The sequence below is a fragment of the Hyaena hyaena genome, unplaced genomic scaffold (assembly GCF_003009895.1).
Source record: "Hyaena hyaena isolate Hyena2069 unplaced genomic scaffold, ASM300989v1 scaffold_1807, whole genome shotgun sequence".
NCBI lineage: Eukaryota > Metazoa > Chordata > Mammalia > Carnivora > Hyaenidae > Hyaena > Hyaena hyaena.
The window spans coordinates 1-17,319 of record NW_024082443.1 but is presented as its reverse complement, the minus strand read 5'-3'; positions in this window follow the sequence as shown (position 1 = coordinate 17,319).

Sequence of the window (17,319 nt, the reverse complement as noted above, 5' to 3'; positions counted from 1 at the left end):
TTCGCTTAATCCTGTAATCTCCTGGATTTCTTCCAAAAACAGAATTAGATGGCATATTTGCAGACATGCTTATTCTTGCTGCCTTGTTTCCTATTTACTTTTTCCAAGCTGAAAGTATATTCAATTAAGCTATGTTACACCATTGAATCATTGGCAGTTAGGCCTTGGATGATGCGTAGTTTGTTTTAACAACCAGTTTTTGAGGCCAGACCATTATACCAGGCTAGCACAGACATGCTTCTCGTTAGCCCATCTATTTTAAAGGGAAACACACTGTATGCTGAGCTAACTGAATTGCTACTCACTGAAGTTTGCAGCAAAATCAGTCTCAAAATGGCCCCAAGGGACCTAACTTCAGATTTTATTAAAGTTCATCAACTATATATTTTGTAGATACATAAAAATAGATTAGCAATCATAAAAGAATGACCCATGTTTATTACCTTGAAGAGTAATTGCATAAGACTCAAAAAAGCGAAACATTGCTAAAACTTGATGAAGTTGAAGAGAACTACTTCCTAAGTCAAGCACAACAAAAATAGATTTGTGGGGAGAAATGCCACATTATATCTATTAGCAGAGCTATTCTCATATAAAATTTTGTTGATGATTTTAAGGAAATGAGAGCCAAAATGAATCCAGAAAAATCATGTTACATAACTTTTTGTCCTTTGTGGCTAAAACCACTTGATGTGCATTAATTGTCTTGCAGAAATTGCCCAAGTATTTCTGGACAACATAGTTCAATGACATAGGGAAAAAAGAAACACAGCAAGTAAAGAAAACAAAGGGCAAACATCTTTATGTCTGTGTGTTGATATTATGTGCAGAATTATGTTCTCTCCCCAAATTCATATGTTGAAGTCTTAACCCCAGTACCTCAGAATATAACTATTTAGAGATAGAGTCTTTATAGAGATAATTAAGTTAAAATGAAGCCCCTAGCGTAGGCCCTAAGGAACTTAACTGGCCCTAATAAAGTAAGAAGTGAGAATTTGAACACAGATACATACCAAGGGAGACTAAAAGAGGACACAGGGAAAAGATGGCCATCCGCAAACCAAGGAGAGAGACCTGGAATACTTTTTTCCACCGAAGGTCTCAGTAGTTAGTAGATGGCTGACATCTTGACCTGACTCACAGCCTCCAGAACTATGACAGGATAGAGTTCTATTGTTTAAGCCACCCAGTTTGTGCTACTTTGTTACAGCAGACCTAGTAAATGGATACAATAGGAACACTTGAAAATTAGCTGCTCATTTACCAAAATCCTGTGTTCCCTGGCTTTTGAAAGTGTGTGCAGGCTGTGCCCACTGTTAACTTTTTAGGGCCAGAGGAAAGAGAACAAATGCAGGCCCACATATCACTTAAGAAAGATAAAACACTAATTGATCAAATCATCCCCTCATCTACCATGAATGAAACAGACTGTTGAATTTAAATAGGTACCAGCCATAAAGGAAGCAAGCAAATGGTCAATTACAAATGTTTTATCCTTTTGCATTGACATAGCTTTATAATGATAATAATTTAAAAATATGTTTCAGCTGTGATTTTAATACAATTGAAAGTAACCAAAATGTCAGACAAATGAATTTACTTATTATTGTGCAGATATAGATGTTCTGTTGATTTGCTGGCAATTTGGGGTAATAAAATAAAGACATACAAAACTTGGAAGATATATTTATTGTATCGAATTTATTTTTGTCTTCATTTCAGCTAAACCACTAATTAACTGTGATCCAGATTTTTTGTGACTTAGGTTCTATTATAATCAATTTTATTTTAAAAAAAAATTTTTTTTAATGTTTTTTATTTATTTCTAGGAGAGAGAGAGAGACAGCGTGAGCAGGGGAGGGTCAGAGAGAGAGGGTCACAGACTGAAACAGGCTCCAGGCTCTGAGCTGGCAGTCAGCACAGAGCCCGATGCGGGGCTCGAACCCACGAACCGCGAGATCATGACCTATTCGAAAGTCGGTCGCTTAACCGACTAAGCCACCTAGGCGCCCCTATTATAATCAATTTTAAATTGCACATAGTTTGAATATATCTTCATCTCAATAGAAACTGCATAAAGTGTAATTATTTCTAAAGTGCATACAATTTGAATGCATTATCATCAGAAATATGAATTAAATGGAATGCAAAAAATTAAAATTAGTTTTCATAGTTTTTTCTAACATATGAAAATTGTCTAACAAAATTAAAATGTAGGCTTCCAGTAAATACTAAAGCCTAGATCTAAATTATTCATAAAAAGCTATCATTTTAAATATTTAATTAAATATTTGAAAAATGAAACTGTTCACAGTTCTCATGTTCAGTGTTCACATAGTGAACCAAGAGTATCGTACTTAATGCAGGTCAGATTTTGACATCTATAGACAGGTAATAGGTGTAAATATGTATACAAGTTTGAGTAATAGCAATAGCTTAATATTGCACAATGTTCCACAGGTGCCAAGTGAACCTTTGGTGAATACTGTACTAGTTCACACACATGTTGGATCACAAATTGGATCCACAAATTAGAGCATTAAAAGGAAGAATTAAATGGGCACTCAGCACTATTAGGAGTCAGTACTTATGCAATAGTCTATTTCATTCATGCTATTTGTGAGGCAATATTTAGCAAATGAGCCAGTCTCTTTCTTCCTTAAGTATGTGCACCACTTGTACTCTGCCTGGACTCAGAACCACTGCTGTCAACCCACGTGCTCATCGCATTCCTTTATAGATGCCCTTCCTAAGGCCATACAACAGTACCTAAGTGTTTCCTGGGGGCCTGATTTGTGTTAGTCACAGAGTAGGTGGTTAGGCTTCTGGGCTAGGCTGTGATAGTGCTAACTGCCAGACCTCAAGGTACAGAGGTGCTCATGTATCCTGGAATAAGCATATTTTTGCATGTCTGTCTGTGGTACATGTGGCCATATTTTTGTTTGTTATAGGTGAAGCTCTCTGGAGAGTGGGGACCAAGGTAGCGCCCCCCCCCAAATTCATGTCTACCCAGAATGTCATCATGTGACATCATTTGGAAGTAGGGTATTTGCAAATGTAATTAGTTCAGGAAATCATTCTGAATTTAGGATAGGCCCTAAATCTACTTTGTAAGAAGGGAGAGGATGTAGACACATATAGTCCGGGAAGAAGCCTGTGTGAAAACAGAGAAAGAGTTTGGAGTTATGTTTCCAAAAGCCAAGGAATATCATAGTAAGGATTCTTTTCTAGAGCCATCAAAGGAGCATGGCCCTGCTGACACCTTGATTTTGGATTTACAGCATCCAGAATTGTGAGGGAATAAATTACTGTTGTTTTCAGCTACCTAGTTGTGGTACTCTGCTACTGTAGTCCTAGGAAACTAATACAGGAAAGTACTGGTTACAATGACTTTCCTCTAGAAATTGACACCTGTCTTTTATAATCAGTGGGAATAACCCAAGAAATATTTTCTCTTCATGTACTCTAGTAATTATTATATAAGCATGATGGAATCCCATTAGAGATCTACTAGACTTAATTAAATTCAATTTTTCAAAAAAGAAGAGGAAAATAATTTGAACATTGTGGGCAAGTGATATGTTCACCATTCACTAAGCATGTATCCCATTCAGAGTGAACTTCAGGTTTGAAGTATGAATCTGTGGCACTCTCTTAGTCTACTGTCTGTGCTTCTCACAGTATCTGCCTTTTCCTTTCTTTCTCTTTCTTTCTTTCTTTCTTTCTTTCTTTCTTTCTTTCTTTCTTTCTTTCTTTCTTTCTCTTTCTCTTTCTTTCTTTCTCTCTCTCTTTCTCTCTCTCTTTCTCTCTCTCTCTTTCTCTCTCTCCTTCCTTCCTTCCTTCCTTCCTTCCTTCCTTCCTTCCTTCCTTCCTTCCTTTCTCTTTCTTTTCTTTCTCTCTTTCTTTCAAGTGGGAAAGAGAATGCTCCTTGAAAAAATCTGTATGGTAGACTGGTGGAGATAACTGTCATAAATTATAGTTCTGCAGCATGTCCTTGACACCTTCAGGGTGATAAACACACTTTGAGGATTAATAGAATAAAGATGTGGTATATATATGTATAGACATGGGAACCACAAGATGGAGGAGAAAGGAACCCTTCCTCATGTTTGCAGAAAGAATCATCAGTATCTTCAGTAGGTCCTTTAAAAATTATTTGATATTCAAATAGTATGTTTTCTTAATCTCTGAGGTATAAATATTTTTAGAATTGAAGATCACAGCATTTGAAATCCAAGAAACCTAAGCTTGAATATGTTCCAAAGCTTACTGGACACACAATGTTGGGAAATCTATTTAAGGTATTGGGGTTTCAGTTTCATAATGAAAATGGGCAAAATAACAGTTGCTCATGGAATCTCATAAGCATCAATAAGATAGCTTCTATCAAGTGACTAGTAAGGTGCCTAATGTATAATAGGCCCTGGTCAAAGGGAACCTGCTAGTCTTATTTTTTTATGTTTTATTTTTATTTTTTCATTATTTACAAATTATATTTTATTCAGAACTGTTTAGTACATAAAGTCGATCCTAATTCATAATTTAAAAAATGAAAAATCATGTGAATTTCTTTTGGTTTATAATGTTATATTAGTTTCAGGAATACAGCATAATACTTAGACCTTTGTATACACTACAAAGTGATCACCTTAAGAAATGTAGTTACTGATCATCATACAATTGGCCCCCTTTACCTCCCATTTCATCCATCTCTAACCTTTGATAATCACAAATCTGTTCCATCTGTGAATTTTCCTTTATATTTCATTTCTTTTTTTTTTTTTAGATTCTACATGTAAGTGAAATCATATGGTATCTGTCTTCTCTGCCTGACTTATTTTGCTTAGCATAATACCTTCAAGATCCATCCATGTTATCGCAAATGGCAAGCTTTTCTTCTTTTAAATTGCTGAGTAGTATTTCATTTGTGTGTGTGTGTGTGCACGTGCATAGACACATATACACCACATCATTATCCATTAATCGACTGATGGACACTTGTTTCCATATCTTGGCTATTGTAAATAATGTTGCAGTGAATACAGAGGTGAATATAATATTTCAAATTAGTGTCTTCATTTTCTTCAGAAAAATATCCAGAAGTGGAATAGTTTTATCATATGGTAATTAAGTTTGGGGGGAACCTCCATGCTGTTTCCTGTAGTGGCTGCATCAGTTTGCATTCCCACCAACAGTGCATGAGGGTTCCCCTTTCTCCACACCCTCTCCAACATTATTATCTCTTGTCTTTTTGATAAGAGTCTTTCTAACTAGCCAGTGTAGGGTGATATTTCATTGTGGTTTTGATTTGTATTTCTAGTAATTAATGATATTGAACATCTTTTCTTGTGCCTGTTGGCCATCTGTGTGTCTTCTTTGGAAATTTGTCTATTTAGATCCTCTGTCCATTTATTAATTGGATTGTTTGGCATTTTGGCTATTGAGTTGAGTCCTTTATATATTTTGGATATTAACTACTTATTGAATATATGACTTGCCAATATTTTCTCCCACTCAGTAGCTTGCCCTTTCATCCTGTTGGTGATTCTCTTTGCTGTGCAGAGGCTTTTCAGTTTGTAGTATTTCTGCTTGTTTAATTTTGCTTTTGTTGCCTTTGATTTGGGGTCAGATTAAAAAATCCAGTGCCAAGACCAATACCACGGTGCTTGCTGCCTATGTTTTCTTCAAGGACTTCTATGGTTTTAGATCTCGTATTCAAGTCTTTAATCTGTTTTGAATTAATTTTTACGTATGGTGTAAGACAGTGGTTCAGTTTTATTCTTTTGCCTATGTTTGTCCAGTTTTTTTTTTTTTTTTTTTTTTTTTTTTTTTTTTTTTTTTTTTTTTTTTTTTTTTTTTTTTTTTGATCTAAGAGAATTTTCCAACAATGAAAGCCTTNTTGACTATGTATGGGTGAGTTTGTTTCTGGGCTTCTTATTCTATTCCACTGATCTATGTGTCTGTTTTTATGCCAATGCCATATTGTTTTGATTACTATATATTTGTAATATCTTTCATCCATGCTGATACCCTATGTCTTTTGATTGGGGCATTAGTCCATTTACATTCAGAGTGACTACTGATAGATATGAATTTAGTGCCATTGTATTACCTGTAAAGTCATCATTTCTGGAGATCTCTGTTCCTTTCTAATCTTTGTTACTTTTGGTTTTTCTTTCCCACTCAGAGAGTCCCCTTTAATATTTCTTGCAGGGCTGGTTGAGTAGTCACAAACTCCTTTAGCTTTTGTTTGTCTGGGAACCTCTATCTCTCCTTCTCTTCTGAACAACAGTCTTGCGGAATAAAGTATTCTTGGCTGCATATTCTTCCCATTCAGCATGTTGAATATATCATGCCACTACCTTCTGGTCTGCCAGGTTTTTGTGAAGAAATCTGCTTCTAACTTGATTTGTCTCCTCTTGTAAGTTAGGGATTTTTTTCCCCTTGTTGCTTTCAGGATTCTTTCCCTATCTGTGTATTTTTAAAATTGTAGTGTAATATGTCTTAGCATTTGGCTGGCTTTTGTTGATTTTGATGGGAGTTCTTTGTGCCTCCTGCCTTTGGATGTCTTTCCCTAGATTAGGGAAGTTTTCAGCTATAATTTGGTTAAATAAACCTTCTGCCCCTTTTCACTCTCTCCTTCTAGAACCTCATTGAAATGAATATTATTATGCTTTATGGAGTCACTGAGTTCCCTAAGTCTATATTTATGATCCAGTATTTTTCTTTCCTTCTTCTTTTCAGTCATTATTTTCCATAATTTTATCTTCTATATCACTTATTTGTTCTTCTGCTATTTCCATCCTTGTAGTCATTACATCACTCAGTTTTGCATCTTGGTTATAGCATTTTTAAAAAAATTTTGGCATGACTAGTTTTCAGGTCTTTTATCTCTGAGGTAAGGATCTCTTTGGTTTATGCTATGCTTTTCTCCAGCCCAGTTGGTATCCTTATTGATTGTCATTTTAAATTCTGTTTCGGGAATATTACTTATATCTGTTTTGATTAGCTCCCTGGCTGTGATCTCTTCTTGTTCTTTCTTTTGAGATGAATTCCTCCTTCTTGGCATTTTTTCTTTGTGCCTGTCTTTTGTGTGTTAGGAAGTCTATGCCTTGTCCTATTTCCAGTAGAGCGGAATCTTTGCAGCACTCTATGTATGACTAGTAGAACTGCAGTGCGTGAGCTGTTTGTGCTTGTCTTCTATGGGAGGGGTCCACTGCAGCTCTGGCTCTCAATCACAGTAGCTCTAGGACAAAAAGAAAAAAAAAAAAAAAAAAGACAACTACAGAGAGTGCAGAGAGTGGGGCTTGGTGTAAGCCGCTCAAGCCTCCACTGTGTGTTCTGTGCTGCTTGCTAAAGTCCATTTGTGCTGATGTGAGATGTGAAAAAATGGCATCGGCCAACTCTTCCCTGGAGAGGGGAATTCATGCTCACAGCTGTTCATCAAGTGCTCAGAGAAGAGCAAACAGTCTCCCCTCTTGTGTCCCAGGCTTCTAGCAGATCCCTGCCTTCACCCTGTCTGTGTCTGAGCCACCTGCCCACCCGGTGGGGCAGTACTCCTGTGTTTTATCTCAGGCATGTGGCTAGGTTTCAAAACTATGAATTTCAGGGACCTGGTAGGTCATGGACCCACATTGATCCTCTGGAGGAGGGTCTCATTGCACTGTGGCTGGTGCCAGTTTGTCCAAGGAAAGCAGCTGCATAACCACATAGGAGCTTAGAGTTTATGGTAAAGTGTAGCAAAAGTCAGCTTCCAAGCTAGCTGCCCTCTGCAGGTGCCTCTGCTGCTGTGCTGATGAACGAGGTTACACAATGGTACCTGCCAGGTCTTTTGTCTCCTGAGGTAGTGCCACCTCTCCCAAATTCAGTCCAAGAAGGGAAGCTGTCTTTCCCAGTGTGACCCAGGGATCTTCAGACCATGCTTTCCATTCCTGGGTCTCTGCCCTCTTCTCTGCAGGGGCACCACTACACCCACATCTGCAATGGTGTGGATTTCTAAAACTTCAGGCTTTCAGCTTCACTGCTTATAAAACCTTGTGATAATCAGCCCTTCTCATTTTCCCAGTCAATGATTTTAGGGGAAGTGTTTTTCTTGAGTAATCCCCTGTGCACTGCTCTCTGTTTCTCTGTCTCTGTCTCTCTGTCTCTGTCTCTCTGTCTCTCTCTCCTGTCTCCATGATCAGGACTCCCTTTCCCTCCATGGCACCTGTGATTCTTTTCTCCCCCAGTTCACCTCTCTGCACTTCCCACCTTCCATGATTTGGCCTCTTTGTCCCTCTAGTTGTGCAGTTTGTTCTCTCAGTCCTCAGGTCGATTTCTTGGGTGTTCAGAATGATTTGATATTTATCTAGCTATGTTCAAGGGATGAGGAAAGTGCAGGGTCCCTCTACTGCCCTTAACCCCCAAATCTTTGTGATAGAGTTCAAAATCAGCATATGTGATACTTGCAGATTTGTTCTTCTTTCTCGTTTGCTTCGGCTTTATTCAGGGTTTTTGTTCGTGTGTTTGGTTGGTTGGTTTTTTGTTTGTGTGTTTGTTATTACTCCATACAAATTTTAGAATTATTTGTTCTAGTTCTGTGGAAAATGCCATTGAAATTTTGAGAGAGACTGCATTGAATCTCAATTGCTTTGAGTAGTATGGACATCTTAACAATATTAATTCATCCAATCCAAGAGCATGGAATATCTTTCCATTTCTTTGTGCCTTCTTCAGTTTTTTTCATCAATGTCTTAGAGTTTTCAGTGTGCAGGTCTTTCTTCTCCTTGGTTAAATTTATTCCTAGGTATTTTATTCTTTTTGATGCAATTATAAATCAGATTACTTTCTGAATTTCTCTTTCTGATAGTTTGTTGTTAGTGTATAGAAATGCAACAGATTTTTGTATATTGACTTCATATTCTGCCACTATACTGTTATTAATTCTAACATTTTTTGTGGCATCTTTAGGTATTTTTTAAATATATAATATTGTGTCATCTGCAAATACTGAAAGTTTTACTACTTTCCTATTTCGATGCCTTTTATTATTATTCTTGCCTAATTGCCATGGCTAGGATGTCCAACCCTATGTTGAATAAAAGTGGTAAGAGTGGGCATCCTTGTCATATTCCTGATTTTTTAAGGAAAAACTTTCCATTTTTCAGCATTAGGTATGATGTTACTTGTGAGTTTGTCATATACGACCTTTATTATGTTGAAGTACATTCCCTCTATCCCCATTTTCTCTAGAGTTGTTTTTTTTTTTTTATCATACAGGGATGCTGACTTTTGTCAAATGCTTTTTTTGCATCTATTAAGATGATCTGCTGAGATGAATTTTATCCCTCATTTTGTTAATGTGATATATCATTTGATTGATTTGCAGATGTAGAATCATTCTTGCATTTCTGGAATAAATCCCACTTGATCAGTGCTTATGATCCTTTTAATACATTGTTAAATTTGATTTGCTAATATTTTGTTGAGAATTTCTGCATCTGTGTTCATCAGGATATTGGCTTGTAATTTTCCTTTCTTTGTGGTGTGCCTGTCTTGTTTTAGTGTCAGGGAAATGTTAGCCTCATTTCCTTTTCAACCTTTTGGGAGAGTTTGAGAAGGAAAGATAGTAAATATTTGAATGTTTGATAGAATTCACCAGTGACGCTGTCTGGTCCTAGACTTTTGTTTCTTACTAGTTTTTTTATTACTTGTTCAATATCCTTGCTAGTGATTGGTCTATTTATATTTTCTATTTCTTCCTGATTCAGTCTTAGAAAAGGATTTGCTTCTAGGAATTTATTCATTCCTTCTAGGTTGTCCAGTTTTTTGATGTAAAATTAGTCAAGAAGCTTTATGATCCTTCGTATTTCTGTGGCATCAGTTGTAATTTTTTCTTGTTTATCTCTGATTTTGTTTGAGTTCTCTCTCTCTCTCTCACTCTTTGACAAGTCTAACTATAGCTTTGTCCATTTTGTTTATCTTTTAAAAGAACCAGCTCTTGGTTTTATTGATATTTTCTATTTTTTAAAGTCTCTATTTCATTTATTTCTGCTCTGATCATTATTATTTCCTTCCTTCTACTAACATTGGGCTGTGTTTGTTCTTGTTTTTCTAGTGCCTTTAGCTGTAGAGTTAGGTTATTTCTTTGAGATTTTCCTATGTCTTGAGGTAGGCTTGTATCAGTACGAACTTCCCTCTTACAACTACTTTTGCTGCATTCCATTGATTTTGGAATATTGTATTTACATTTTCATTCATTTCAAGAGATTTTATTTTCCCCATGATTTCTTCATTGGCCCATTTGTTGTTTACCAGCATGTTGTTGAATCACCGTACATTTGTGATTTTGACAGCTTTCTTCTTGTACTTGATTTCTAGTTTCATATCAATGTGATTAGATATGATCATGTGATCTTGATATGATTTCAATCTTAAATTTATTGAGGCTTATTTTATAGCCTAATATGTGATCTATCCTGGAGAATGTTCCATGTACACTTGAAAGGAATGTGTATTGTGTTGTTTTTGGATGCAATGTTCTATATATATCCATAAAGTACATCTTCTCTAATGTGTCATTTAAGGTCAATGTTTCCTTATTGATTTTCTGTCTGCATAATCTATTCATTGATGTAAGAGGGGTATTAAAGCCCCCTGTGTCCCCTACTTTTATTACATTGCTTTATTTCTCTCCCTTTAGGCCTGTTAATATTTGCTGTATATATTTAGGTGCTTTATGTTGAGTTCATAAATATTTACAAATGTTCTATTTTCTTGATGGATTAATCCCTTTATCTTTGTATACTGCCCCTTTCATTTTTTATTACAGTCTTTATTTTACAATCCATTTTGTATGTTATAAATATAGCTTCACCAGTTTTCTTTTTGTTTCCATTTTCTTGGAATATCTTTTTCCATCCCTTCACTTTCAGTCTCTGTGTGTCCTTAGATCTGAAGCAAGTCTCTTCTAAGCAAAATATAGATAAATCTTGTTTGTTTTTTTTTATCTAGTCAGCCACTTTTTGTCTTTTGTTTAGAGAATTTAGTCCATTACATTAAAGTAATTATTTATAGGTTTGTGCTTACTGCCATTTTATAATTGTTTTCTGGCTCTTTTTAATAGTTCCTCTCTGTTTCTTTCTTCTCTTCTTGCTCTCTTCCCTTGTGACTTGATGACTTTCTTTACTTTTTTATATAGATGTTTTTCTCATTACCTTTAGTGTATATACTGTAGGTTTTTGCTCTTTGGTTACCATGAGGTTTACATATAACTGCCTATATAGATAGCAGTCTATTTTAAGTTGATAGCAACTTGAGTTTTAATGCAGTCTAAAAACTCTAGATTTGTACTTTCCTCTTCCACACAGTGCTTAATGTTTTAATGTCATACTTCACATTTTTATTTTGTGAATAAGTCTTTTGACTAATCATTGTAGTCATAATTAATTTTACTACTTTTGTCTTTTAACCTTTGTCCTAGCTTTATAAATAGTTAATTCATTATCTTTACTATATATTTGCCTTTAGCAGTGAGATTTTTACTTTCATGTATTTTCTTTTCAATAATTAGTAGCTTTTCTTTTCAGCTTAAAGATGTCCCTTTAACATTTCTTTTAAGGCTGGGTTAGTGATGTTGAACTCCTCTAGCTTTTGCTTGTCTGGGAAATTCTTTATTTCTCCTTCAGTTCTGAATGATAACCTTGTTGGTGGTTAGTGTGTCCTTGATTGTATGGGTTTTTTTTTTTTTTTTCTTTTTCCTTTTGGCACTTTGAATATGTCGTGCTATTCCTTTCTAGCCTGAAAAGTTTTTGCTGAAAAATCATCTGATAGTCTTACAAGAGTTTCCTTATATGTAACAGGTTGTTTTTCTCATGCCACTTTTAAGATTCTCTTTTTATCTTTAACTTTTGGCATATTACTTATAATGTGTCTTGTGTGGACCTTTTGATTTCATCTTATTTGGAACTCTCTTTACTTCCTGGACCTGGATGTTTCTTTCCCCAAGTTGGGGAAGTTGTTAGACAGTATTTCTTTAAATAAGTTTTCTGCCCTTTTCTCTCTCCTCCTTTGGGGATCCCTATAATGCAAATGTTATTCTCTTTGATGTTGTTTCATAAGCCCCTTAAGCTGTCTTAATTTTATAAAATTATTTTTTTTTGTCTTTTTGATTCTCTTTATGTGAGTTCCACTGCCTTTTCTTCCTAGTTGCTGATTTGTTCTTCTGCTTCATCTAGTCTGCTGTGGAACTGCTCTAGTGTATTTTTTAGTTCAGTTATTGTATTCTTCAGCTTTGTTACTTCTGTTTGGATATTTTCTTATTTTTTATCTCCTTATTAAAGTTTTCATTGTATTCATCCATTCTTCTCCCAAGTTTAGTGAGCATCTTTGTGACAGTTACTTTGAACTTTTTATTAGGTAAATTACTTATCTTTGCTTGATTAAAATGCTTTTCTGGAGTTTTATGTTGTTTTCTATTTGGAACAGATATCTCTGTTTCCTCATTTTCCTTGTCTGTGTTTCTTTCTATGTAGGTAAAATAGCTACCTATCCCTGTATTGTAGAAATGGCCTTGTGTTAGTGATGAATCTTATTGTACAACCTTGCCCCAGCTCTTGGTTGTCTCTTAAACTTTTGTGATTGTCTAAGCAATCTGATTTGTTCTTGATAGGTCCTAGTTGAGGTTGTGCCAAGCCCTGTGAGTATTCCAAAGAGAGGGATATCAATCAGCACCTAGATGCAGGCTTCTTGGAAGTGAGACCCTCAGGCAGCATCCTTTAAAGTATGCAAATATATACAGTCCTGTGGGACCACAGTTGTAACTCCTGCTGGCCTCCAGATGAGGCAGTTTAGAGGTGACATTTGCAAAACTCAGCGCTCTAGACAGATATATACAGTACTTTCTGGAAGGTACCAGAGAGCTGTAACAAGGCCAAGAGAGAATGCAAAAATAACGTGCCCCAGCCTACATTCCCTGAGAGCCCCTCCATAGTCTCTAAATGTGTGGTAAACATGAAGCCTGCCCCTCAGGCTGAAGCTCCAAAACCAGTAAATAGGTCTTTCTCACAGGAAGTCTGGAGTTGTGTTTCAGTCTGCTCTGTGCCATGCCCATTTCAGTCCCATGGGACCTAGAAATACAGGTTCCCCTGGCCATTAAAATCAAATGCTTAAAGGACATACCCTGTGTGGACTGTATGCACCAGTTTGACAGGTCTTGACAGGGTTGTGGGGGAGCCTGGGGCCAGGGCAGTTTTTCTGTTTGTGGTGGGGCTACGGGAGAGCTTAGCAGTAGCAAGGTGGAGTGAGAGTATAAAAATGACACCTGTTAGTACCTTTGTCCCTGGAGAAAGGCCCAACAGACCCCTGTGTCTCCAGTAAATGCTTTAATATTAGTTAATGAATCTCCTTCAGGTATAGTCCATGAGACTATTTCAAACTGTTATAAGTCTATGGAAAACATAACCAAAGGCTTGAGGCAGCCATGGGTACCATTGCTGGCTATGATACACCACACTTTTTCTCTTTAAATCAGTAGATATGAATTCATCGTTCATCCACAGCAGAGAGCTTAATTATGTGCTATCTCAGAGTGGCAAAGTAGAGTATATTTGCACTAAGACCAATTAATATTGTAGAGCTTAGTGTATTCGGTTTTTATTTTTCATTAAAAGTCACCGCCACTTGCTAATCATCCCTCCCTTCTTGGGCAGGACAGGATGAATTTTAGAGGCTGAGTTCAGAGTACAGACAGTCTCTTGGTGCACTGGAGACAACCGCAGTATTTAGAAGGCTTAGAGCAAATTATTTTCCACTTAGTAGTCCTAATATTTAGGGTTCAGAAAACCAATTAATACAGTTTACTGGTAAAGAAAGGGAATTAGGTTGGATTAAGGTACAAATTCAGTGCAATTTTGTCTTCTCTACTAGTACAGAAGATAAAATAAATAATAGAAAAGGAAGAAAAGACTTAAACTGGCCATTGACATGCTCCAATCCACCCACATATTTCTATACATTTTCTGTTGTTCTGAGGTCTTAATTCTAATAAGGATCTGGTGAATATATGAGATGTTTAATATACTGTTGTTTTTATTCAGAACTTAAATTAGGATCTGTTAATATTTTTAGTGTTTCGTTTTGTTTTCTCTTTTTACTTAAGTAAGCCTTATTGGTCTTGGGATTTTTCTAAGAACTACGTCATTTAAAGGACTTTAAGTGACTCCTAAATTCAATATCCTTTATATGACTAAGATTATATTTCACAAAAAGTAGGAATTAGTAAGAATATGGAAAGTAAAAGCCAGATCATTTTATCTTTATTGGTTTTAAAATCAAGTGACTTAAAAACAGGCATACTTTTCCATGACAAAATTTGAGGGCTGTGGCTCAGACCCGTTAGGCACATGGTGGACCTAAAATTCTAGCATTCATTCTTGCATTTTGTTGCCTCCGAAAACCTACATTCAAGTATGTCACAGAAGCAAAGGAGAGAGCAGAGAGTAAGATTAAGAAGAGAGCCTTGTTACTTATCAGGTAAATGCTGTCTCCAACAGCCTAGTGCTTTTTTCTCGTTTTTAAAATAGTATGACTTAGCATTTATATAACATAGGCTATATAATAAATATAGTAAATTTCTAGCTTATTTCTCTTAAATGATTTACTCATTTAATGCACTCAGAACAACAAAAACAACACAACAAAATGCACTGCAAGGCAACAGGTGCTTAAAAGCACCTTCAGGGAAATACAACCATTAGAATGTCATTGGTATATTGAATACATGTTATTTTTTAAAATTATTTTTCAATCTTGGTACTTAGATAAAGTTAGCACCTACAACCCACAGTAATGTTTTTTACAGAATGCTTCCACTTTTTAGGCAGTTTTATCAAAGCATTGAAGGTTTGTGGCTGTGACCTCCTTTATTTATTTATTTATTTATTTATTTTAAATGTTTTATTTATTTCTAGGAGAGAGAGAGAGACAGCGTGAGCAGGGGAGGGTCAGAGAGAGAGGGAGTCACAGACTGAAACAGGCTCCAGGCTCCGAGCTGGCAGTCAGCACAGACTCCGACGCGGGGCTCGAACCCACAAACCGCGAGATCATGACCTAAGCGAAAGTCGGATGCTTAACCGACTAAGCCACCCAGGCGCCCCATGTGACCTCCTTTATATATTTTCTATATAGCACAGTTTTCAGCTAGTGTGAAAATAAAAAAAAAATAGAGCTACAGAAACTCATTTTCTTCAGTACCGCTCCCACATCTAAACATCTACTTTACAATAATATCTATATATCCTGGGGTATACCCTCCCCCTATTCCCTGCACTTACAATTTTGTGCCTCCCTAGTATCAGGTTGGAGTACCACATATTACATATTTTCTCAGTGCATCATAATAATAGAAAGATCTAAGCTATATAACTTTATACAGATTTTCATTGTGATAATAATTCAGTGTGCTAATAACCCTAAAAATTTCTTATTTTCTTCACCAAATACAATGGTTTTATGATTTACACAGGGGGCTGCACCATAAAGGAAGTAAACTCATTCTGAATGGATTATAAAATAATTCTCTATGGTGACTAAAGGTCCATATGATTCTATCCTTCCTCATAGTAAGGTTTCTTTTCTTGTTGGTGAACACTTAGAAAAAAAGATGGTTTAGTATAAATATGGTCTTCGGCTTTAGTTTAACAGCTTACATAAACTACAAAGTTTTTCCTTTCCCAAAAAATAAATGTGGTAAAGGGAATAATGAAGTCAAAAATTGTTGAGTGCTGGTTATATGAAGCACAGCAATGGGCTCAATGATAGATCTTACTGTGTGTGTTTTTTTATTTTTTTAAATTCTAATTCCAGTATAGTTGACATACAGTGTTATATTAGTTTCAGGTATACAATATCGTGATTCAGTAATTGCATACATCACCCAGTGCTCATCATGAGAAGTGCATTCCTTGATCCCCAAGACCTTTTAACCCATCTTCCTTCCCACCTCCCCTCCAGTAACCATCAATTTGTTCTCTACAGTTAAGAGTCTATTTCTTGGTTTGTATCTCCCTTTTTTTTTTTGCTCATTTGTTTTGCTTCTTAAATTCACGTATGAGTGAAGTCATATGGTATTTGTTGCTTAACATTATACTCTCTAGCTCCATCCATGTTGTTGCAGATGGCAAGATTTCATTCTTTTTTATGGCTGAATGATAATCCATTATATATAATATATATATTATATATTATATAATATATAAAATATATATTATATATATAATATATATATATATAAAATATATGTGTACATACACGTACATATATATGTATATATACTTCCTTAATTTGGTTATTGTAAATAATGCTGCAATAAACATGAGGGTGAATGTATCCCTTTGAATTAACGTTTTTGTATTTCGGGGGTAAAAATCCAGTAGTGAGATGACTGGATCATAGCATAGTTCTATTTTTAACTTTTTGAGGGACCTCCATACTGTTTCCCACAGTGGCTGCATTAGTTTGTATTCCCACCAACAGTGCGTGAGGGTCCTTTCTTTTCACACCCTCACCAACAGTTGTTGTTGCTTGTGTTGTTGATTTTAGTCATTCTGACATGTGTGAGGTGATATCTCATTGTAGTTTTGATTTGAATAACCCTGATGATGAGTGATGTTCAGCATCTTTTTATGTGTCTATTGGTCAACTGGATGGCTTCTTTGGAGAGATATCTATTCATGATTTCTGCCCAATTTTTAATTGGATTATTTGACTTTGGGGTGTTGAATTTTATAAATTCTTTATATATTTTGGATACTAACCCTTTATCAGATATGTCATTCACAAATTTCTGCTCCCATTCCATAGGCTTCCATTTAGTTTTGTTGATTGTTGCCTTCACTGTGCAGAAGCTTTTTATTTTGATTTAGTCCCAATAGTTATTTTTGCTTTAATTTCCTTTGTCTAAGGAGACATATCTAGAAAAGTGTTGCTACAACTGATGACTGAGACATTACTCTGTGTGCTCTGTTCTAGGACTTTTATGGTTTAAGGTCTCACGTTGGAGTCTTTAATCCATTTTATTTTTGTGTATGATGTAAGAAACTGTGGTCCAATTTCATTCTTTTGCATGTAGCTGACCAGTTTTCCCAACACCATTTGTTGAAGAGATTGTCTTTTTCCCATTGGATATTCTTTTCTGCTTTGTCAAAGATTAATTGACCACACAAGTGTGAGTTTATTTCTGGATTTTTTTATTCTGTTCCATTGACTTGATTTTATTCTTGTATCACTACAATATACTGTTTTTTTTGTTTTGTTTTGTTTTTGTTTTTTTTTTTTTTTACA